The sequence below is a fragment of the Mirounga angustirostris genome, unplaced genomic scaffold (assembly GCF_029215605.1).
Source record: "Mirounga angustirostris isolate CCGP_5_RB_7025 unplaced genomic scaffold, mMirAng1.0.hap1 SCAF_14, whole genome shotgun sequence".
NCBI classification, from domain to species: domain Eukaryota; kingdom Metazoa; phylum Chordata; class Mammalia; order Carnivora; family Phocidae; genus Mirounga; species Mirounga angustirostris.
In genome coordinates, this window is record NW_026991722.1 from 25,852,620 (window position 1) to 25,875,478 (window position 22,859).

Sequence of the window (22,859 nt, forward strand, 5' to 3'; positions counted from 1 at the left end):
CTGGTCACAAAGGAGAAAAGATTTGTGTGATCCTGGGTAAGCTTTTTATAAGTTATTTCATATTAAAACTGTTGGCTTGTGTCTGCAGGAAGAAGGACTAAAAACCAAAAACAGCCTTCCTACTTCTAAATTGAACAGCCTTTGCCCTAGACTATCCTTCCTGGTGTCTCTGGGAGTGGAAACAGAAATCTTAGGAGGTGGAACAGCTCCACCAATTGGTTTCCTGGGTCTCCTTCAGAAGCGATTTTTTTCAAAGGGGTGACTATAGCTGACTGTAACCGGACAATGGAAGAAACCACGGCAGAGGTAAACTTTTGAAGGAAGGATTTCTACTGAGTAGGTTCATCTTAGCACACACCCACGAAAGCAACAGAAGGGAAGAAATGATAACGATTATTGATTTTCTTTTAACTTCAAAGCCCAATGCTATTCATGTTTATTGTTTTATTTAATCACCACAGAACTATATTTAAACAGCTATCATTGCAGGTGAGTTCCACTTGTCAAAGCTCCCAGATTTGGAACAGAGCAGCATTCAAAACTACAATCTGCCTAACCCCAGGGTTTCCATATTTGAGGAGAGAGATGGTAGAAATGAAGATTTTGAAAGGAAGCCTGGAAAAGCTGCGAGACACCGAGAATGGCCAAATATGTCTCTGGGCCTGTCTGAGGTGCTCTCTCTCTTCAGGGACGCTTTCGTCGAATATGCTTCAGGAACTCTTGCTGTTTGAAATGGTCGTCTGTTATTACCCGTTAGTAAACAGATTTGTACTGCTAGTGCCACTTCCCTAGTTTATCTTGAGTTCCCAACTGAACCCACGAAGTAAAGATTGATGGGAATGATTGCTGGCCAGGGATCCAAGAAAATTGTGTTCTAGTCTTGTATCTGGCACCAACTACCTGTGTTAAGACCTCAGTTTCTTTTCAACTGTAGTTCTACGGTGTTCGCTGCCAAACATAGTAGGTGCTTAATAAATACCTGATGTGATTAGTTGGGCTCAGTGTTTCCGGAAGACGCTTGAGCGTCCATAGGGTAAAAGCCACAAGATTACCGGAGTGTGGATACCCATCCACCAGCTTTGGGCAGCCAGCAGCTTAGGGCCTTGTATCGCTGATGTGCGAGGTTGGGGCCTAAGAACATCGCCCGAACATTGGAGAAACTTAAGAGGAAGGGAAGACAACCCAGCAATTAAGAAGTATCGTGCTAGGCGCTTATCTTTTAGACTTCGCAAGGACCTTTCAGAGCATGCATTATTAGCACCATTTTTAACGAAGACAAAACCAAGATTCCGGTTCTTCAAAAACACCTGGCATCCCCTACCCTGCTCCTAATAATACCCATGAAAGATCCCCGCTTGGGCTTATTTACATCTCGGACCCCGCCCCGTTTACCGCCACGAGGGCCCCGCCCACTCATTCGCCTCTGGGCGGGCCCAGGCTGGGTCGGGTCCCCCGGCTTCTGCGGACCCCTCTTCTGCCCCAGCTCGTCCCGTCCTCGAGGCGGCCCTCGGGCCTCCCCCAGGGACGAGCACGTGTCCACTCCCGGCCAGAGTACGGAAGGTGGACTAGGCGGCGGCCCCCACAGGCCCCACCCAATGGCGCTGGCAGGAGATCGGGGAGGGGACCCCGAGCCGAGCCGATGAGGGACGGGTGGTCGGCAGCGCGGCAGGTTACGTGCCTTCCCTTCGCCTGCCCCCATCCCTTCCCTTCCCAGAGCCTTTCGTGGGAGCGCGCCCGAGACGTAGTCAACCGAAACCATGAGCGTCCCACCCCGCCTCGTCCTCGGCCGCCCGGCAGCCCTCCCGCCCGGCCGCGCCTCGCCTCACGCTCTACGGGGGAGGCGGGACCAATCAGCGAGCGACGTCTCCCTTCCGATTCGAGGCCCCCGACGCGCGGCTCACACCCCGAGCACCACGCGCGCTCATTGGCTGCGGGCGCCGCCGGTCCGGCCGGGAGGGCGGGGCGGCCGAAGGGAAAAGAGGTGGGGAGGTAGTGGCCCGCGACTCTTCGAGCCCCGCTCGCGCCCCGGCCCTTCCCGGGCGCTTGGCCTCCTTCCTTCCCTTCTCCGCTCGCCCTGTCTTCCGTGCGCGCCGAGCGCTGCGCTCGGCCGGCGTGCCTCGCGCCCTAACGGGCGGCCGGGGGCGCCAATCAGCGGGCGGCAGGGTGCCAGCCCCGGGGCTGCGCCGGCGAATCGGCGGGGCTCGCGGCCCGGGGTGGGAGGCGGGTCTACCGCGCGGCCGCGGCGGCGGCGGAGCAGCTCCCAGCCAGCGGCCAGCGAGCGCCGATAGAGCTGCCCGGAGGTGGGTGCGCCGCGCCGCTGCGGCCGGCGGCGGAGGGCGCAGGGCGGAAGCGGAGGTGGGCCGGCGGGCGCGGCGGGGGAGGGCTCGGCCGTCCGGGCGGCCCGGGCGGGGGGGGAGGTGGAGGATGCGGGCGGGCGCGCGCCTGAGGGGAGGAGGGGAGGAGAGGCGGCGGCGGCGGCGGCGGGACGCGCGTCCCCACCCCCTCCCTCCCGCGGGCGGTGGCCGAGCCTGCGCCCCCTCCCCGCGCGCGGGCCGCGGGCCGGGCAGTGGCTGGGGGGCGGGGCGGGGCGGGCCGGTCGGCCGCGAGAGTGTTTTCAGTTCCGCCTCCAATCGCCCCTTCCCCTCTCCCCTCCCAGCCCCTCATCCCATTCGGAAGAGGAAGGAACAAAAGGTCCCGGACCCCCGGCTCTGACGGGGCGGGACCCGGAGCCTCGGTGCAGGTAAACCGGCGGCGCCCGGCGGGCCCTCGGGGCTAGGGGTGTGTTTGCTTCGGGCTCGGGTCGGCGAGGGTCGCCGCGTCACATCGCCACGGGGGCCGGGGGGCAGGGGGGCCGGGGTGTGGCGGGGTCGGGGCGCGGGGGCGTGGGGCCAGGCGGGCCGGAGGGGAAGGGGTCGGCACCCGAGCTACCCGGCCGGGAGCGGGGGCCGGCCGGGGCCCGTCCCCTCCGCCGCGAACACGCTTAGTAGTTTGTTCTGATTTTCAAAGCCGGAGGGACCGAGCTCTTGTTTCGGGAGTTGTTGGCAAGCCGTGTTAGGAGCGTGCGATACTTTGCTTCCACTTTTTTTTTTTTTTTTTTTGTCCTGTAACCTTTGTTAACCATTCTAGTCCCAGGGTCTGAATTGCTTGTGTGTACTCTCACACAAGCACGCACACGGCTGATAACTCTGTCGAGATCCTTCTGCGCTCACTTGTGAAAGTTGCTCTGTGAGTGGAGCCTATTAGTTTTGATCACACGCCTTTAGAAAGCACGCTAATTGATTTCACGTATTTCAAACTTGGTTTACAAATTTGCAACTTTGTTTTGCTCTCTCTTGGGGGATACCGTCCTTGGGGTTGGGTACTTTGGCCTTTTACTTACTTAACCTTTCTGTGGTTATGGTTTCCTTTTGATCCGAAACAAAAGAAAAACAATACCTAGGTTGGTTTTGTTGTTCCTTCCTCTTGACCCCTTAAGAGCTAAATACTACTGGTTTGTTGTCAATTAAACCTTTATTTAAAAAAGCATCTCCCGGTAAAACGAGTTTGGACGCAGCATTTTCCATCAGAATCGTGTCTTGTTTGTTACAGTTTGGAGTGTCCTAAATTTTGTTTTAGACTTCTAAAGTGACACACGAAGAGTAACTGTTAATAAATAAATGGTCACGCAAACCTACTTGGAGTAATTCCATCTTTCAAAAGAGCTCCCAGAAATTTGAATTAATTTATAGAATTATTGATAATTCTGTTATCTTAGTTTCTTTTCATTTGCTCTCTCCTGATTTTATATGAACTGAACCGTACTGTACTTCTGATGTAAGGATGTTTTTTTCTTGAGCCGAATAAGATAATAAATTTGCTATTACTCTGAAAATACATTTGCTGCTATTCTAGTTTTGACCCCCTTTCAAAAGTTTTCCTTAGATAGAAGTGTAAGTTAAATAGTTAAATGAAGTTTGAGGAGTTTAATGTAAATAAAGAGATAAGTGAAGTAAATGTAACAGATGGGAGAAATAATGTAAAATGGATTTCATAAATGTATCCTACTTTGAGGATTTTTTTTCATTTGCCTTAAACAACATACAGGATATTGGTGGAGTTTTTCTCAATCAGAAGGTCAATTAGCAAACATTTATATTAAATTCAGAAAGTAACACTGATTTTTTTTTTAAATTCCCTGATTTTTGCCATAAAATTAGTTGTGGTAGTAGATAAGGATATTTTGAGTCCAAATGCCCACTTAGTACTCTTAATGTTAAAACTGAGTTTAAAGTAGTCCATTGGCAAATTTTTATTAATGTGATTGGAAACATCCATTTTTGGGCTTGCTCAGGAAGAAATGGCTCTTAGTCGCTTTTGTATTTTGTAGCTATGCCTTCTAAAGTGATTTCACATTGTAGGTGTTCAGCAAAAGTTTGGTTTTTCATGGTTGTAACTTACCTGTGCCTAGTAAGTAAGTGATCACATCTTTACACAGTCTGTAAGGTTCATGTAATAACAGTCTTATAAGAAGCCATGCAGGGTAATTTCCTGTTGTTTGTGGCTTGTCAGGCCTGGTATGTGTTTTAACTAAGTAGGAATTTGGGGATGGTTTTGTATATTTCAGCAGTCATTCTCTTTAATAGGAACAAAGGTGGTTTCTACTTCAGGATGGCAGAAGGTCCCCTTTTCATTTTCATATTGTAAATATTAGAATCCTATTGCTATAATCTTTTTACTTCGTGTTGAGGGGAGATGTGTGAGTGAAAAACAGTCGAGCTGCATCACCTGCTGATCAAAGACCCATTAAATTTTTACATTGAGCAAATATTTTCAGTTTTGGCTTTTATAAATGTCTGAAAGCTCTCTTTATTCTTGTTTAGTTTTCATTCTGTTGGCTTTGTGCTTTAGGACTCCAAAGGCCTTGTTTTGTAGCAGCTTTTTATACAGGTGTTTTTGTAATGCATATAAAAGCTGTATTTAGTGCAGTCTGGCAGATGGGGGCTTATTCATGCTCTTGGGACAAGAGTCATTTTTAGAGGATGGAGAGGGGCATGTCTTTAAGATACCTTGTCTTCTGATGGGAGGAGAGGAACCGTTTTAAGCTTTTTAGTTTTTATAAGATGAAAACTGTTTTCCACCAAGTATTGCAAGGGTATGTCAGAAATGAGAAATCCAAAGATTTCAAAAGCAATCAGGAGATTTATTCAACAGAATAACTTGTATTTATTGAACAAGTAGCATTTATTCATTTATTCAACAAATAAAATAGCCTTTGCTGTGTCAGGCCCTGGACTCAGTAATAAAGGATCTAACAAGGAACAAGTATACCCCTGTTCCTTAATGGAATTAGAAAAGTGGAAACAACTCCTATCTTCTGCCTGCCCTCCAGTCTTCAGAGTAAGAAAATCATGTTATTGTACAAATTGAGGGAGCTTGTGATGCATTACTGAGCCAGTTCCTAAAGTATGCTTGCATTGCTTTCTGTCGAATGTAGAGGACATCACCAGGGAAGATGTCAAGTGTTAACTCATAGTGTAACTGGGAACAGTCTGTATTTGGGGGCGGGAGGGGGGAGACTTGTCACCATTTTTTCACAATCTATACAAACTGAGGATATGGCCAGTGTTTTCAGAAACATACTTGTTGCTGGACAGATGAACACGTGTAGAGCTAAGCTTAATTAGGCCTTAGTTTGATTATATGTTGCCCTTTAGTTCTAGAAACTGGCTGAAGAAAGAAAGCAGGTCTGCATCGGACAGGTTTCAGTGAAAGAATTGGAAGTAAAGTGCAAAGAAACTGAGCTGCATCAAGAATAAGGATTGGGCTAGTCCCATGTAGTGGAATGGCCATGGGTTGTGGAGTCAGGCCTAGGCTAATGGCTGGTTTCTCAGTTACTATGTTGGCAAATTACTTAACTCATGAGCCTTGGTTTTCTGACTGAAAACAGGTAATGACACCTGCCTCTTCCCGTTATTACAAGGATTAAATGATTGTGATTGAAATACTTAGAACTTGCCTCAGACATAGGGTCCTCCCAGATGATCTCTTGCTCTCTTCTCCTTGTGGCTTTTAGTTGTTTTCTTTCTAATCCAGATGATTTGCCTACACTCTTATTCTTGACCTATTATAAAATGCTTTTGAGAACCAGACACTAAGCAAAAAAGGCCTGAAATAGCTGTAAACTGTCCTAAGTCCACACCTAAAGTTCTAGTCACAGGAGAGCCATCGAGACCCTTCATCAGAACCTGTTGGCATATATTTCAGATGTTTCTAACAAAGTTATCTAGCTTCTAAGCCCACAGTAGATTAGAAAGAAGTAGATTGTGGGTAATGCGGGAGGTTTAGGGGAGTGTAGTGGGGGGTGGGGTAGGAGGATGGAGAACTGTTAGCCTACTGTGTTGTAAGAAAAAACAGATAACAGCCTGGTGAGGATAATAGAGTTAATCTACAAGACACAAAACAAATATTCAGAGCCTAACTAGCATGTCTTGGACCATTCAGTACAGGACCAGACCTGAAAGTGTAGTAATGAATGTTCATCAATTAGCTTAAACCATATTTGGGAAGATCTTTTAAGAATGCAGTAATCTACATGGTATACTTTAGATTGTTATTCAGGATGATTAACAAATGTTCCTAAAGGGATAGAACGTTGTGCTATATCAAATGACTTCTTTCTTTCTTTCTTTTTTTTTTTTTAAAGATTTTATTTATTTATTTGACACAGAGAGAGAGACTTCGAGAGAGGGAACACAGGCAGGGGGAGAGGGAGAGGGAGAAGCAGGCTCCCCGCCGAGCAGGGAGCCCGACGCGGGGCTCCATCCCAGGACCCTGGGATCATGACCTGAACGAAGGCAGACGCTTAACGACTGAGCCACCCGGGCGCCCCTCAAATGACTTATTTCATGAAAGATCCACAGTGCCCACTATGACCAACGTGGTTGTCATTTGTTTTGCCATTTAGAGCAGCACCACAGTTCCGGTCTGAGAAGCCTTTCATTTTAGGCCAGTAGTAAAGAAAGGTGATCTAAGGGGTGTAGCACCCCATGCCACCCCTTTTCTTCAGAGTAAGTTGTCAGTCTGTAGCGGTGTCATGTAAAATGTTTCACTCTAGCTTTAAGACCGTGTGCTAGAGATTTTGAGAACCCAACAAGTGTGGACAGTTGGCTAGTCTGTCTCTTGAGGGCTTCTTGCAGCTTATGTGTGTGAGTTTGACCCAGTATTAGCCTTAATAATTTTGGGGGGGTTATTCTCCCTCCTACCTCTGAGTTAACTTTCTAAATCATATACTCTATTAAATGCTAATTGTTGACCTTGTAATACATAGCCTTAGCTATTTTTTAAAGGTTTTTTTTTTTCCCAGTAGTACAAAAGTAATTCAGTCTTACTCATTTAAAAATGCATTTTGAGGCTTATTGCTTGTCTCTGATCAATTTTGATCATTACTCCAGATTGTTATAATTGTAATATATTCAATTAGGACATATTTCAGTGCTGATTCTAGATAGACAGATCGAGGATAGCTCTCAGCTTCAATTTCAGTAATTTCATGTGGGGAGAATATAATTTTGCCAAGCTAGTTGAATTTAGACACTGCCTCCGATTTGGCCAGATAGCCAGAAACATTAGGGTAATTCTGTGATTTACATACTTGCCTTACATTCTAGAGTGGACGGGTTCCTCTTAATGCATCGGAGCCATAACGGTGGAACCGGTGCCTGGTAATTTAGATCTGTCTTTAGTTTGTGCTTGTAAGAAAACAGAAATCCTAAAATCAGTGATTTTAATACCATTAAAATTTGTGAGTTTACTATAAAATGGTCACTGATTTTCCTGGGTAGTTCTGTACTTTTTCAAAATCTGAAATTACTTTGGCCTCAAGATGAAAACAGTGGAAAGTGAGTGTAGACCCTGGTTGCTATCTGTTCAGTCCACGGGTCCAGTTTGCATCTGAAAACCTGCATTTCCTTAAATCTGGTGTCCTACTCCTAACTTGGTAGGGGGAGGGCATAGTTTCAGGCTTAATGTATTCAGTTAGTAAGGAAGAATAATCATGGGGGAGCCACTGGAAGTCCATCAAGTTCATTACCTTGAGTCTTTGAATTCAAAAAAGATTGGATCTCAGGAAGTAACATGGGAAATCTGTGATCCTGTAATTTGCCCGTGTTTAAGGTAGAGTACATTTTCATATGTTGCTTCAGCTCTTCCAACAATTCTGTAAAGAGATAATCGTTAAGCTTTTGTAAATATGAAGGAAAGGTTCTATCTTAATCCCATCCTTCATTACAAAATGTGGGGCAGTGAATCTGATTTGCAAAGTTCACAGAATAAACTCCTGATAAATGCTACAATGGGAGCTGGACCCATGAGCTTTCTCCCTTGATTTGAATGAACTATGGAAACTTTTTTGTTGACTAGAGCTGTTCTATCTGTGGCAGTGAATGCAAATTTTCCATGTTTAGACCAACCTTTTACTTCCTAGACAGGTGGTTAGGGTGTAGTTCACGTAAACTGGCCAATTAAACTTTTATTTATAAAATGTTTTAAGTATCAGGAGGGTCCACCTTTGGCCTGTGATTTGTACGTTGGTCATTTCTGCTCTAAACCCGCAGTTTTCAGACTGAAAGCGCACAAACACCTATGCACACAACAACAACCAGAAGGCTTTGCAAAAAAAATAAATAAATAAAAATGAAACATTCTGCAGAATCTCAAAATGTAAGGGGAATGGGCAGTTGCTGAAGCCCTGCCTGCTTGGTTTTCCTCTTCCCAGGAAGCCTTTGGAGCTCCACTGAAGAATAATAGATCGTGGAGAAAAACTTTGGCTGTAGACCCAAACTAACAGGGTGGACGCTAGCCACATGTGGCTATTTAGCACTGGAACTGTGACTACAGTAACTGAGGAAGTAAATGTTAAATTTAATTTAATAGAAAGTTCTGTGGAACAACCTTATTCTAGACTTGGCTTTGATTACACTTTCACAGCCTGAGGACTGTACCCACTTGAAGTGGCTGCTTCAGCAGGTCAAGACAGACTGGGAGTTTGAAGGGCAGTTGGAGTACTGAATATTCGTGCTGAGTTGAGTATGGGCCTGGGCCTGTGTGGTCCCCTAATAATTGGATGCCCCCCCTTTTTTTTAAAATAATCTGGAAATGATAAAACCAGCATGTAATTTTATGTTTACAAGCTGATTATAGACCTATAGACTCCATACAACTCATTCAAGGTGAAAGGAATAGAACTCCCAAGATCAGGTAGTCAGTCTCTTTACACAGCAATCCCTATTTTCCCTTCTCCCTCTCCCTCTAATGTGGACTTGCACTGAACTAATGACCTACTTTCAGGGTTAAATTCAAGCTCTCACATTAGGTTTTGAGAGTCCATAACACTGAATACATGAATGTTTTCTATTTGCTTTAGTTTAAAAGGCGCCCATCATTCTCCATCCCGTGGGGCCACCTTAGGTTTCCAATGGCAGTGTCTTTCCTTACTAGCTTACAACTTTGGAAAAAAGCATAGTAACAGTGAGAATTGAGAAATCTGTTTTTCAGTTAGTTTTTATGTATCTTTATTTTTTTTAATGCTTTCTATGATCCTCATTTCTTTGACGAAAACCATTGTAAAAATCCACGCCATTAGTAATTTGCTTTTTTCTCTACCTCTGTGGTATACGTTTGAACATGGATTGCCAAAAATCTAATAGTGATTTTACACTATTTCTAGAAGGACCTTAGGTGTTCTTTGAGATAGTACCATCACATTTCAAGTGTTTTATGTTGAAATATCTAACTTGATTTTCATCTGAAATAAAAATTCATATAGGTATTTGGGGAATATTTTGTCTTTGCAATTTGAAGATATTTGAAACCTGCATTTGTTTTCTATATTTAATCACTTCCTTTGTTCTAGACTTGAACCTTGTGAAATGTTTTTTTGCCACTCTTTCATATTCCGTTTCTTACCTCCCTTTCAGAAGTCACCAGTGAATTCTGAACAGCCAAGTTTAGCAGTCTTTTTCAGTTATACTGTTGTTTTCAGTGTTTGTCACTATTGACTATACTCTTCTCTACCTAGGTTTCTTAAAAATCTCACAGGCCTGCTGAAACAGACCCAGATTAGGCCCATTCCACCTGCTACAAATACTGAATGAAATGATGGACTTTATTTCTCTTATGTATATAGTTGATCTAGAGCGGGAGAGGGAGAGGAAAGAAGAGGGAGAGAAATGTTCCCAGGTACCAGCAATTTGGAAATCAGTCTGTGTTAAGGAAAAACTGGTTTGGGGGGAATTTACTAGATAAGAATCCAGCATCTAGGGATAGAGTTGTAATGCTAGGACTCAGGGAACTATATGCTAAGAGAGAGAGAGAGAGAGTGTGTGTGTGTGTGTGTGTGTGTGTATAGAAACTATTCCAATAAAAAACATCTGTGGCCTCTGGGAAAAACAAGACTCAAACCTCTATAAAGGAACTAGTAGTAACCACTAGTCTTTATAGATGGACTTAAATATGAAGGTCAAGCATGGTAAATAAAAAGCAGATACCAGCTAGATGTAGAATGATGGGCTTTTAAAATAGGTAACACATTATTGTCATTCAAAATTCAAAAGGTACAAAAGGATTTATGGTGAAAAGTCTGTGTCAGCCTGTCCCTTGCCCCACCCAGTTGCCTTTCCAAAGGCTAGTAGCATTTCTAGGTTTTTGTGTAATGCTCCAGAAGCTCTGTGCATATATGAGCAACTTTGTGTATATATTACCTTTTAGTACAAATGGTCATATATTTCACATAACAGTGTATCTTGTAGATTATTTCACATCAGGACATAATAAGTACCTTTTTACTTCAGTTTTACAGTATTCTTTGAATGGGTGCCTATAATGTATTTGACCAGTTGTCCATTGATGGACATTTAGGTTATTTCTAGTCTTGTGGTATTAAAAACAGTGTTGCAACAAGTAAACTTTGTTTATTCATCATTCTATACATGCATGAGGTAGATTTCTAGAAATAGGTTAAAGGATACCTACATTTGTATGATTTATTTTAGGGAATGTACTTTATTCCTTTTTTTTTTTTTTCTTTTAAGTAGGTAGTACATGCACATGGTGCAAAATTCAAAAGGAACAAAATAGTAAATAGTGAAAACTAAGTCTCCCTTAGATCTACCTCCTGCTAGGGTGCCTGGGTGGCTCAGTCCATTGAGCATCTTCCTTCTGCTCAGATCATGATCCCAGAGTCCTGGGATCTAGTCCCGCATCTGGCTCCCTGCTCCATGGGGAGTCTCCTTCTCCCTCTCCCTCTGCCCCACCCCCCAGCTCATGCTCTGTCTCTCAAATAAATAAATAAATCTTAAAAAAAAAAAAAAAGATCTACCTCCTGCTACCCAGTTCCACTTTCCAGAAATGGAACCACCGTTAATGAGCTTCTTTCTTGTGTATCCTTCTAGAGCTACTCTGTCCAACATGTGGCCACTAGCCACATGTGGCCACTGAATACTTGAAATGTAGCTAGTCAGAACTGATATGGCCTGCAAGTGTAAAATACACAGGAGATTTATAACAGTACAAAAAAATAGAATGTATTTTAATTTTTAATGCTGATTGCACATTGAAATAATGTTTTGGATATAGTGGGATAAATTAAATTATTTAAATGATTAATTAACATTTTTACTTTAGGTTTTTAATGTGGCTAGTAGAAAATTTACAGTTGCGTGTGTGGATGGCATCCTGTTTCTGTTGGGCAGCACTGGCCTAAAGAAATTCCATGTGGATACAAACATGTAGGAATATATGAGAATTTCTCTTCTCAGGCAGGTCTTTTTTCTTTTGCATTGTAGTCTGTGGGAGCATAAATCTCTTGCTAAGATGATAGTTAAAAGAGACATATCAGGCAGTTCTTCACTGTCTCGTTTACTCATCCATTTACCATGATCATTGTGGGTCTCATCAATGAAAGTCATTGTGCACTTTGGAGAGAAGCCTGACATTATTCTTGGCTCTGTTTTTGAACCTACTCTAATTTGCACTGGTTGCTTCTACACCTAGGACATGGCTGACATCCTGGGATTCCTCTTCATTGTCCTCTTACAGTGTTCTTCACTTTCTCCTTTATTAGATCTCTTATTCTTTTGGCTCTCTCTCCTTTTGATGAAACATACCCTTCAAGACTTTCCTTGGGAGAGAATGTGTTGAGTAAATATGTGGAGATGTTACATGCCTGAAAATACCTTTATTCTGCCCTGGTTGGGTAATAGAATTCTAGGTTGGAAGTAATTTTTTTCTCCAGAATTATGAAGGCATCGGTCTGTTGACCTCACTTACAGTGTTACTCTTGAGAAAACCAAAGTTCTTTTGATTCTTCTTTAAATAACCTGCTCTTTCTCCCAGGAGCCTTTAGGCTTTTCCTTTGTCTTCAGCATTCTGAAGTTTCACCCCCACCAGCCTGGATGTGGGTATGTTTTCTTCTTTTGTCCTGAGGTCTTGATCCTTGATTGGCCCTTTAGATCTGGAAACTCCCATCTTTCAATTCAGAGGTTATATCTAGATTTCTTTGACGACCCCCCCCCCCCCCCCCCCCCCGGCAATCTCTGATGTCTTTTTGAAGTCCTGTTTGGATATTGGACCTCCTAAATTGGTCCTCCAGTTTTCTTCACTTTTTTTTGCTATTTTCCATCCTACAGTTTTTTACCTTCTGGAAGATTTCCTCTGCCTTACTTTTCAACCCTTCTATTGATGCCTCCCCCCCCCCCCTTCTGCTCTCAAAAGCTATCACGCTATCTTAGAACTCTTCTTTTATTCTTTGAATGTGTTTTTTGTAAAGCAAGCTGCTCTTCAGGGTTGCTCTCTCTTGTTTCTATAGCTGTGTTGATGATTTTTACAATGTTTTTTTTTTTCTCTGTATGGTCTCAGATTTCTTGAGTTATATTTTTCTGTTTTTAGCCATTTTTCCCTTAGGTAATGAGAGTCATCCCTAATTACAAAGGTAGGGGTCCAAAAAACTGCTTGGAAACTGAGCATGTGGGTGAGTCTTGTCTCCTTTCAGTTTCATTGTAGAGGGATCTGTGGGGGCTGTTTGTTGGTAAACTCTCAGTATTAGTATCTGTACGTCTTCCCTCCTGGGTTTGGTCAGGTACCCCAGAGAAGAGTCTTGATCTGACTAAATGGGTAAAGGTCTGGCTGCTAGTATTTTGGGAGCCAGAACCCAGTGGAGGAAGGGGTTAGGAGTCCATATTTAGCATACAATGTACTCCCCCTGTTCCTTTACTCCCTCTCTTTTCCTAGTGGTTCCCAGGCCGTCTTCTAGTCCAGTGAGAATGTTCTACTCTCTACTGAGAACATTCAATCTTCTGTAGAGGGAGAGGAACAGGACCCCGTGACAAAGTGGGGGAGCGGGTCTGAGGATGTCAATTGCTTCTCAAATAACTCTCACCCAATCCTGCCTATTTCATCTCTTCTCTCAGCCCTCAGTGTTTGCTGTGACTGGTGCTGTCTTTTTTACTTAACCCTTTGAGGATTCTGCTGTGAAAATCAGGATGTTTCCCCACACCTCGCATAGAGTTAGTAGTTCTCTGATCTGTTCAACAGTGACTACTCATCCATTTGTTTTCCAGTTACCAAAATTTTGCTTGTTTTCTTTTTAACTCTTCTCTCTATCTTCATGAGATTCTTTTTGCTTTTTCTAATTCTTTTATTATGGTTTTTAATAGGGTGCTGTTTTCACCTGCAACCTACTGAATAAAGTTTTCCATTAAATTTTAAAGGATAACCCTCTGAAAGAATTAGAATGTATAACTTCAAATCGGAATGAGGAAGTGGAAATAAATTTGATCATTCCAACAGAAGGCAGAAGAGGAGGGAAAAAGCAAAGAAGATGCTTGGGAATTAGAAAACACAAAATAAGATGATAAAAATTAGCGAAGTATTTTCATAAACCTAATACATAATTTCAGGTAAAGCTTGCTGAGTAAAAGAGAATGAAACAAACAAACAAAAAAACTAAATGCTTTTTATTAGTAGACATACCTAAAAGTATGATGACATAGTTTCAAAGTAAAGGAATAAAAAATATATACACTAGGCATAATCTATGTCTTAATCCATCTTGGGCTGCCGTAATAGGATTCCATAGACTTGGGACACTTATAAACAACAGAAATTTATTTCTCACAGTTGTGGAGGCTGGGAAGTCCAAATTTAGCGTGCCAGCAGATTTGGTATCTGATGAGGACCTGCTTCCTCGAACTTCATAGATACCTTTCTTTTTGCTCACCTCCTATGGTGGAAGGAGGCAGGGGAATTCCCTAGGATCTCTTTTATAAGGACACTAATCCCACTCATGAGGAGATGTTTGTTAGTAAAGAACTAAAAATTAATGAGCTAACTATACAATGTAAAAGAAAAGAAAAGAAATAAATTTGAGAAATGTTAGTGAAAAAAGTTTTAATCATATCAACTAAGTGAAAGGTACATTGCCAAGATTGATAGAGGAGGAAAAAAGGGCGCAAATGTATTAGAAATCAAAAAGGGATATGACTACAGACAAATTGAGATTTAAAAACTGAGAACACTGTGGAGCTTTTTGCCTTTAAACTTGAAAACAGATAGAATGCACAATTTCTTGCAAAGTAAATGACCACAAAATTGGCTTAAGAGTAAGAAACTTGACAAGATTATAATTTATTTATTTTTTTAAAAGATTTTATTTGTCCAAGAGAAAGAGCAGAAGCAGGGGGAGTGGTAGGCAGAGGGAGAAGCAGGCTCCCCGCTGAGCAAGGAGCCCAGTGAGGGGACTCGATCCCAGGACCCTGGCATCAAGATCTGAGCAGAAGGCAGGTGTGTAACTGACTGAGCCACCCACTGACAAGATTATAATTTAAAGACTTAAATTAGACATCTACCTACAGCAAAATAAGATTAAATAAAAACCCAAAACCAAAAACCCAAATCCCAAGTGAAAACCCCAGATGGACAAGTTGTATAAAACATATGAAGAGGGGCACCTGGGTGGCTCAGTCGGTTAAGCGTCTGCCTTTGGCTCAGGTCATGATTTCCAGGGTCCTGGGATCAAGCTCCACTTTGGGCTCCCTGCTCAGCGGGGAGTCTGTTTCTCCCTCTTCCTCTGCCCCTCTGCCTGCTTGTGTGTGCTCTCTCTCTCTCTTTCAAATGAATAAATAAAATCTTAAAAAAAAAAAAACTATGAAGAGTCAGTAATTCCAGTTTTATACAAAATGTTTTAGAAAATAACAAAAAATTATTTTGTTAGGCTACTGTAATCTTGATACTCTGGGTGGGACAAGTGTAGTATGCAAAGGGAGATGAACAGGCCACATCTCACTAGTGAACGTGGCAATAGAAATTTTGGGTAAAATGTTAGTATTTGCTTAAAAAATACCATGACTAATAAGGGCGTGTCTCAGGAATGTAAAGATGATTAAACATTAGAAAACCCGTAAATGAAATCAACACATCAAAGGAGAAAAGCCATATGATAATCTTCATGGTTGAAGGGGAAAAAAGCATATGATTAAATTCTGTACGCATTCTTAGAAAACTTAGGAGTATAAGAGAACTTGCTTAATTTGAATAAAGAGTGTTGGTTAAAAACAAAAAAACAGACACAGAAGTGTATATAAGGCATGATTCCAATTATATGAGTTTCTAGAACAGGCAGAATTACTTTGATAGAAATCAGATCAGTAACTGCCTGGGGTGAGGAAGGTAGATTGACTGAAAAGGGACACAAGGAAACTTTCTGGGATGATGGTTATATGGATGTATACATTTGTCAGAACTCATCAAACTATACATTTAACATCTGTGCATTTTACTTTATGTAAACTATGCCTCAATAAAGTTGATTTTTAAACAGTATGTAAAAACCATGCATTTCTGTATACCAGCAAGACACAAAATTTAAAAAAAAGTCGCTATTTAAAATGACAACACAAACTACAAAATATCTAGGGAAAAATAGAAACGTGTGAGACCTTAATGGAGAAAATTTTAACACCCTTATAATTCAAATTTTAAGCAGACATACTAGTGTTTATGAATGGAAGACACTATCATTAACATGTCCGTTTTCCTCCACTTATTTATATATTTGGTGTCATTCCAATTAAAATCCCAGGAGGTGAAAGAGGATTCACTTCATCAGATACCAAGACATATTCTTTCGCTTTAGTAGTTACGAGGTGATGGTATTTGCCTCGGATATAGATTAATGGAAGAAAAAAAAAAAAGAGCCTGGAAAAACAAGTAGCATTGTAATTACTAGGGAAGATTCAATATATGGTACTGGTATACTTGGTTATCTTTGTTGGGGAGGGGAAGATCCCTGCCTCACAGCATACACAAAAATAAGTTACAAGGATGAAAAGCAAAACTTTAGACTTTATGACTTTTAAAAGATGACAACATACGGAAGGATCTTTAAGAAGATCCCAATGTATACATAATATAGTATTTAAAATATTGATTAAAGATGAGCTCATTAAAGTGAAATCTTAAGTATAAAAAGCCATCAAAAGTAACTTGCTGAGTGAAGATATGTGGCATGTGTAACAAAAGATTATCATCCAGAATACGTAAACCTTGTGAATTAAGGAAAAGATGGTGAATATGAGCAGATGATTCAAAGGAATAGAATCCTGAAAAGTCAATAAACGTGAAAATATTCTCAAACTTCTTAGGGAAGTGCAAAACATCAGCAACCCTCTGTGTCACACCCATCCTTTTGGAAAAAGTTCGAGGTACCAAATAATGTCAAATGTTGGGTAAAATAGGAACTCCTACTTCCCTGGTGGGAATGACAATTGCTCTTATCAGGTTGACTGAATTTGGTAAAGGATAAGTGGATGTGCTCCTATGCAGCTCCTAAGGCAGTGGCTATCATATGTTTTTTATGGACCCTGGGGGAAAATAATATTTTACATGTGACAAAAACTGAAGTAAAAATCTTAAAATAAGTGTACTCTGTTTTCTACTGTATTCTGGCTTATTTACTCTATGAGTTTTATTATTTTTTGCCTATTTTTTTCTTTCGCTTTTTGAAAGATATTTTTCAGAATTAACTGAATTGATTTCATGTTCACCAATGGTTCACGGCCCTGAATTTAGAGAAATAGCAGAGGATAACATACAGTAAAATGCCTCTTTTAATTGAGAGACCAAGAATTAGGTTGCAGTGTACAATGTATTTGTCACTGTGGGTCTTCTTTTTTTTTTAATTTTTTTAATTTTTATTTTTTTAAAGATTTTATTTATTTATTTGACAGAGAGACACAGCGAAAGAGGGAACACCAGCGGGGGCGGGGTGGGGGGAGAGGGAGAAGCAGGCTCCCCGCAGAGCAGGGAGCCCGATGTGGGACTTCATCCCAGGACCCTGGGATCATGACCTGAGCTGAAGGCAGTCGCTTAACCGACTGAGCCACCCAGGCGCCCTGGGTCTTCTTTTTTGATCAAGTTTGAAAGTTTCTGCCCTTAAACAGCTCTCACATACCTATAAGAGGATATACATCACACTACTCATGGCAGCTTGTAAGGTTGGAGAATTGGAAACAATCTAAATAGGAATCAAAAGGAGAATGGACAGTGAGCTGTAATAGTCACAGTGCAATGCAGTATGAGCTGAAATGAATGAACTAGAGTTCAAGGTTATTTGTTGTATCAGCATGGATAGTAATAATAGTGAAAAAAAGCAATGTGACATGAACAGTATTAAAGTTTCATAGAAATTTATAAAATGCAAAGATTTATGAATACAATATGTAGCAAAACCATTAGGTGACAATGGGGGAAAATCAGGGTCCTGATTATCTCTGAGAAGCAAGGAGGAGGGGAATGGGAATGGGAATGGAAAGGTATATATAAGGGACTTCAGCTATATCCATCTATCATGTCTTATTTCTTACAGCTGATCAAATACCATGGAATGTTAAGAATTGACAGAGCTAGGTGGGAGGCCCAAGGGTGTTTCCATATTTTTTTTGGTATGACTGAAATATTTAACTTTTTAAGATAAACACCATAAGTAAAACCCAAGCTATTTGGGAGAGTAAGTTCAACAAGATGTGTGAGACCTTTCCAGAGAAAATTATACAACTTACTGATGGATATTAAGTCCAAAATAAATAAACATCTCATTTTCATTAATAGGGATACTTAGTATTATAAATATGTTGGTTCTTCACAAATTAATGTAAGTTCATTGCACTTGTAATCAAAATCCTATGGAGTTTTGGTGGAACTTAAACTAAACTTAAGATCACTAACATCAATTTGAAAAATAAGAGAGGGGCTCACTCTGCAGATAATCAGCTTACTAGAAAGCAGGAGTAAGTAAAATCCCGTGATACTGGTGTAGGTTTGAACAAGTACAATGAACAGAATACAAAGCCCACAATCAGACGTTGGTTTATAGGGATTAGGTAGTGACAGGAGCTGCGTGAATTACCAGAGAAAAGATAAACTATTTAGTACATGGCACTGACAAAGTGGGCTATCCTTCCAGGAGGTGTTTAGGTCACTATCTCAGCCCTTAACCAAAAACAAATTCCTCGTATATTAGAAACCTAAATGTGAAAAGCAGAACTAAAATGTCCACAAGAATATCTAGGGAGGAGTATCTTTGTAAGATCTGGATCCTTCATGCTTCAGATTCCTCATTTGTAAATAAGGGTATCTACCCTGCTGGGTGCTTGTGAGAATTGAGTTTAATGCTTACCTGGACTCTGAGACTAACCTGTCGTGTCATAGAGTAAGCACTCAGTGTTTTCTACTGTGTTTGGGGGCAGAAAGGGGTTTCTTTAGAAAGAAGCAAAGTGAATCATAAAAGATTCTAAAGTATAAACTTGTGTACTGTAAAGGTATATGAAAGTGAGAAAACGTAAGGCTTTGGAGATTTTTTTAATACATGTCAGTGATAGGGTTTATATCAGAATAAGAACAAGAAGCAAAGTACAGCAGGGTTGAAGACTACAAAGAACATGAGCTGTAGTTTAAGGAAATAATGTAGAGAATCCTATTTGTAAAATTATGTTATACGATGATTAATAACTTGCAGGCTTTATTTGTGAGTTCAGGATAATCAGACCTCTTACTTAACTGAAATTTTCCAGTGAGTAATCTTTGAATCCCAATTTTACTGATCACTTGATAAGCTTTCTTACTGAGCTGTACAGATAAGGTCTTCCTATTCTAATGAATCCTGCCTTGTATGTCTCACTTATTGCTGAAATTAGGAACAGAATTAGTATCTGAACTTGTTTTTCAGTTCTTGCAGATGTTGAAAAAAAATTCTAACTTCAGCTCCTGCTGCCACACTACGGAAGGAAATCTGTATATTCTGCAAATGACTCATTCATATTTCAATAACTTGATCATAAATCTAGTTTTCTTACTCCATTTCGTCTTCAGCTTGGAGCATATTGACATGGATTCCTTGTAAAAACTTAAATTCAGTCTATTATTTCAAGACTGTTGGCTAAATATATCTTAGCTACTTAAAACGCTCAACTGGTTGAAATGTATTATCAGCATTACTGAAAAATATTTTACTGAATAATTTAAAAATTCTCCAGAGATAATTAGCCAGGTGTCAGCCAGCCATGGTTACAGAGACATGACAAGTTGAGGCTGGTAACTTTTCAGTGATTACATCGTTCCAAAGTGGTCATAAGTGCTGTTCTAAGACATGGGACACTGAGATCATGTGGTTGTACTAGGCCATGAGGTCACTCAGATGACCCAGAGTAAACTTAAACTTTTCATGTGTTTATTTCCATGAAGAAAAAAAATTTAAAAGGTTTCATAGAAAACTTTCAGGTCCCCAAGAATACATCTGAACTCCTAAGAAACATTTCTCCTAACAAAAGTATCACAGAGAACCTGTTGCTCAGATTCTTCCTACTGCTGAGAATCCCTTTCAGTGTTGCTGATTATACGGAAGTTTAAGTTTTATTCATTTTCTTAGGTTGAATTCTCATACATGAATTAATTGAACCAAAGGTGTAGACACTTTTAGATAAATTCTTGTTGTATTTTGCTTGTTCTGTCAGTTTTTCACAAGGAACAGGGATCCCTCATGGAATGCACAGAGTTTTGTTCTAAGGCTAAAATTGGTGTGGGGCCAGAACTGGACCTGGAGGGTCCTAAGACACCACGCCTGGAGACTGGCTGCCTCTGTTTTTCAGCAGGACTAGGTGTCTCTGCCTTGCTTGGGCACACTTTTACGTGTGTGCTGACTACCCTCTCCCGGGCCTCTGTGGTCTTCTGATCATGTGATGATCACGGTGACTTACATAAAGGCCTGTATAATGCTCACCCTGTAACAGCCTTCAGATTTGCTTCTCTTTCTCTGTTCCAGATGGTGATTTGTCTACCATCACATGCTCTTCAGTTATGTTCCTTAGTGGTAGTTGTCTTCGAATCCTCCTTATCCCTAAAATGACTACATCCACTTGGTCAATAACGGGTGAATCGTCTCACAGATAACTGAAGGAATACTACTCTAACTTCTGTCCAGCTCTGTAATCCGAGCCGGCTTTCCTCTCCCCAGTGGCCTACTGCATTGCTTCCTTGTACCCCATATTGTAGCAATACCTAGATTTTTTTGTAACTCCTAAAATGCTACCTATCTCCAGAAAACGTGCTGAACTTTCTGCCTGATGTTCTCTCCTCTCTGTCTTTTCAGGCTTCTGCTCTGGTGTCTTTTTTGTGCTACCTCTCCCTTCTAAAGGTTGAATTAATAAGCATATTCTCCATGCCCGGATAAGACTATATCACTTGGTACTGAGGTTTATACAACTGGCTCCCCTTCAGCATGCTTGTGGCAGAGTAGGAATTCAGCAGAAGCCCAAGGTAGCCAGCTATATCTTTTGCTGCCTGCTAGTCCCAAACATCGACTTTGGTGGATTGTTACGTGTGTTTGATGGAATTTTGTGGGTTTGCTTTATTTGTCAAGTTGTAGTTTTATGTACTAGAGTGCTTATTGATGTGTATTATGGCAGAGTCTACCACTGTGGACAGCTTAAGAGGGCTACTCTCAAGTTCTCTCTGTTCTTTATTTACCCTACAGATCTCTAGCTCTGAGCGAACTTCACTTTCTCACCAGTTCTGCTGTATTGCTAAAGAAAGTCACATAATCCTGCTTATTGGCTCCTTTCAAATTTTTAGTGTCTAAACCACAGCTGGGCTATCAAGAGTGCCTGGGCGGCATTGTGATGGGGAGTTCCAGGAGATGTCCCTTAAAAAGTGTATCCATGGCCAAATCAGTTTATGAAATTTGGCATACTATATTGCCTCTTCTGAGACCCTTGGGACAGTCTCCTGAATTGAGGCTGGGGGACCTTAACCTCATTACTTGTTCTTCCCTTTTGAGGGAATGAATAGGATTATTCATTAGGTTGTGACCATTTTTTTTCTAGCAAACTATACCAAGGCCTAAATATCTTCAGTTGGGAGACCATTTTGAGAATGGTCTTTTGAGAATCCCAAGTCCTTTTTTGAGAATTATACTTCTGTTTCTTTTTTTTTCTTTTTTTTTTTTTTTTTAGTAAATGTATAGGTTTATTACAACAACTTTACTACCATGCAGATTCCATGCAGTTTTCTATGGAGACCGTCATATCACCAGAGAATATACCTCTTTCTTTCCAGTCTTTATGCCTTCATTTTTTTTTCCCCCCTCTTTCTTGCCTTACTGTGCTGGCTAGAACATCCAGTGCATTATTAAATAGAAATGGCAACAGTGGACATCCTTGTCCTATTTCCAGTAATAAGGAGAGGGGAATTTAATGTTTCACCCATTACATATTTGCTAGTTCTAGGTTTTTCGTAGATGTCTTTTTTCAGAATAAAGAACTTCTTCCTCTTTTCTGTTTCTCTATTTCCAGTTTGCTGAGACTTTTTAATCATAGATGGATATTAAATTAATATTGTCAAATGCTTTCTTTTTTTCTGCATCGGTTAAGAGAATCATAAGGATTTACTCCTATACACTATAAATAAGGTGCTTGATTTTTTTTTTTTTTTTTTTTTAATTTAAATGGCAAGTCAGTTTTGCTCCCTGGGATAAACCCCACTGGGTGATGATATTACTTTTTCTGTATATGTTACTGAATGTGACTTGCTAATATTTGTTACGGATTTTTCCATCTAGGAGTAGCAGACCTTTGCTTTGTGTTAGTGCAGGATCTTGGGTCCAAGCCAGTTTCTTGCTCCTGTGCCGGGGTCAGGTTGCTTTTTCTTCTACTCATTCCTTAGCATCAGTGTATCTTTGTCTGGGACTGGTGGTAGCAGTGTCTCCTGCCTTCCTCTAGCAGAGTAGACTGCGGTTATTGTTACATGGTGAAAGACTTGTGTGTGGTAGGTGGGCAAGTAGGTTCTGCCCCCTTCTTCTCCTCCTCCCCCAACAGTACCATAGCTTTTGCTCCATTCTTTCCCTTGGGCTCTGGGTGTGGAAGGCTTTCCTGATTCTCCCCTCCTAGTTGAAGGCTTTTGTTTCATAGGAGATACCAGTAAGGGGGAAGAGCTGTCTCCCATCTCTTGCTCCATGCCAGTCTTTGAAGAGATCTCAGTTGAAGCCCTTGGAGAAGAGCTTGTGAATGAGTGCAGTTTTCTTCTGTCTGGATCTTCCACAAATTCTTAACTGTCAATCCTAGCCGACACTCAGCCTTTATCTTTACTTCTGTCTCCAACATTCAGCCCATTGACTATGACTGTGTTTCCTTTGTATCTATGGGTTGATACCTGTCATCATTTCTCATAAGTTCTTGGCCAGTATGCCTTCATGTATTTTTTTCTGCCCTAGTCTCTCTTTCCTCTCCTTCTGGGACTCCAGTTAAACTCCAGTTAAACCCAGTAGACATTTGCTCTTG

The 22,859-nt window shown here is 41.3% G+C and overlaps 1 protein-coding gene across 7 annotated transcripts in view; it reads left to right on the top strand.

The window, feature by feature from the left end:
• The first annotated feature begins 2,006 nt into the window (after positions 1-2,006).
• SMAD2 (SMAD family member 2) overlaps positions 2,007-22,859 on the top strand; it is an 84,918-nt gene continuing 64,065 nt past the window's right edge. Inside the window, exons 1-2 of one of the 7 annotated variants that reach the window (XM_045886761.3) lie at positions 2,007-2,355; positions 2,657-2,740. The gene's annotated coding sequence lies outside the window, so the exon portion shown is untranslated. Of the gene's footprint in view, positions 2,356-2,486; positions 2,741-22,859 lie in introns of those variants that run through there. The other 6 variants (XM_045886760.3, XM_045886762.3, XM_064577638.1 and 3 more) reach the window with 6 other exon arrangements.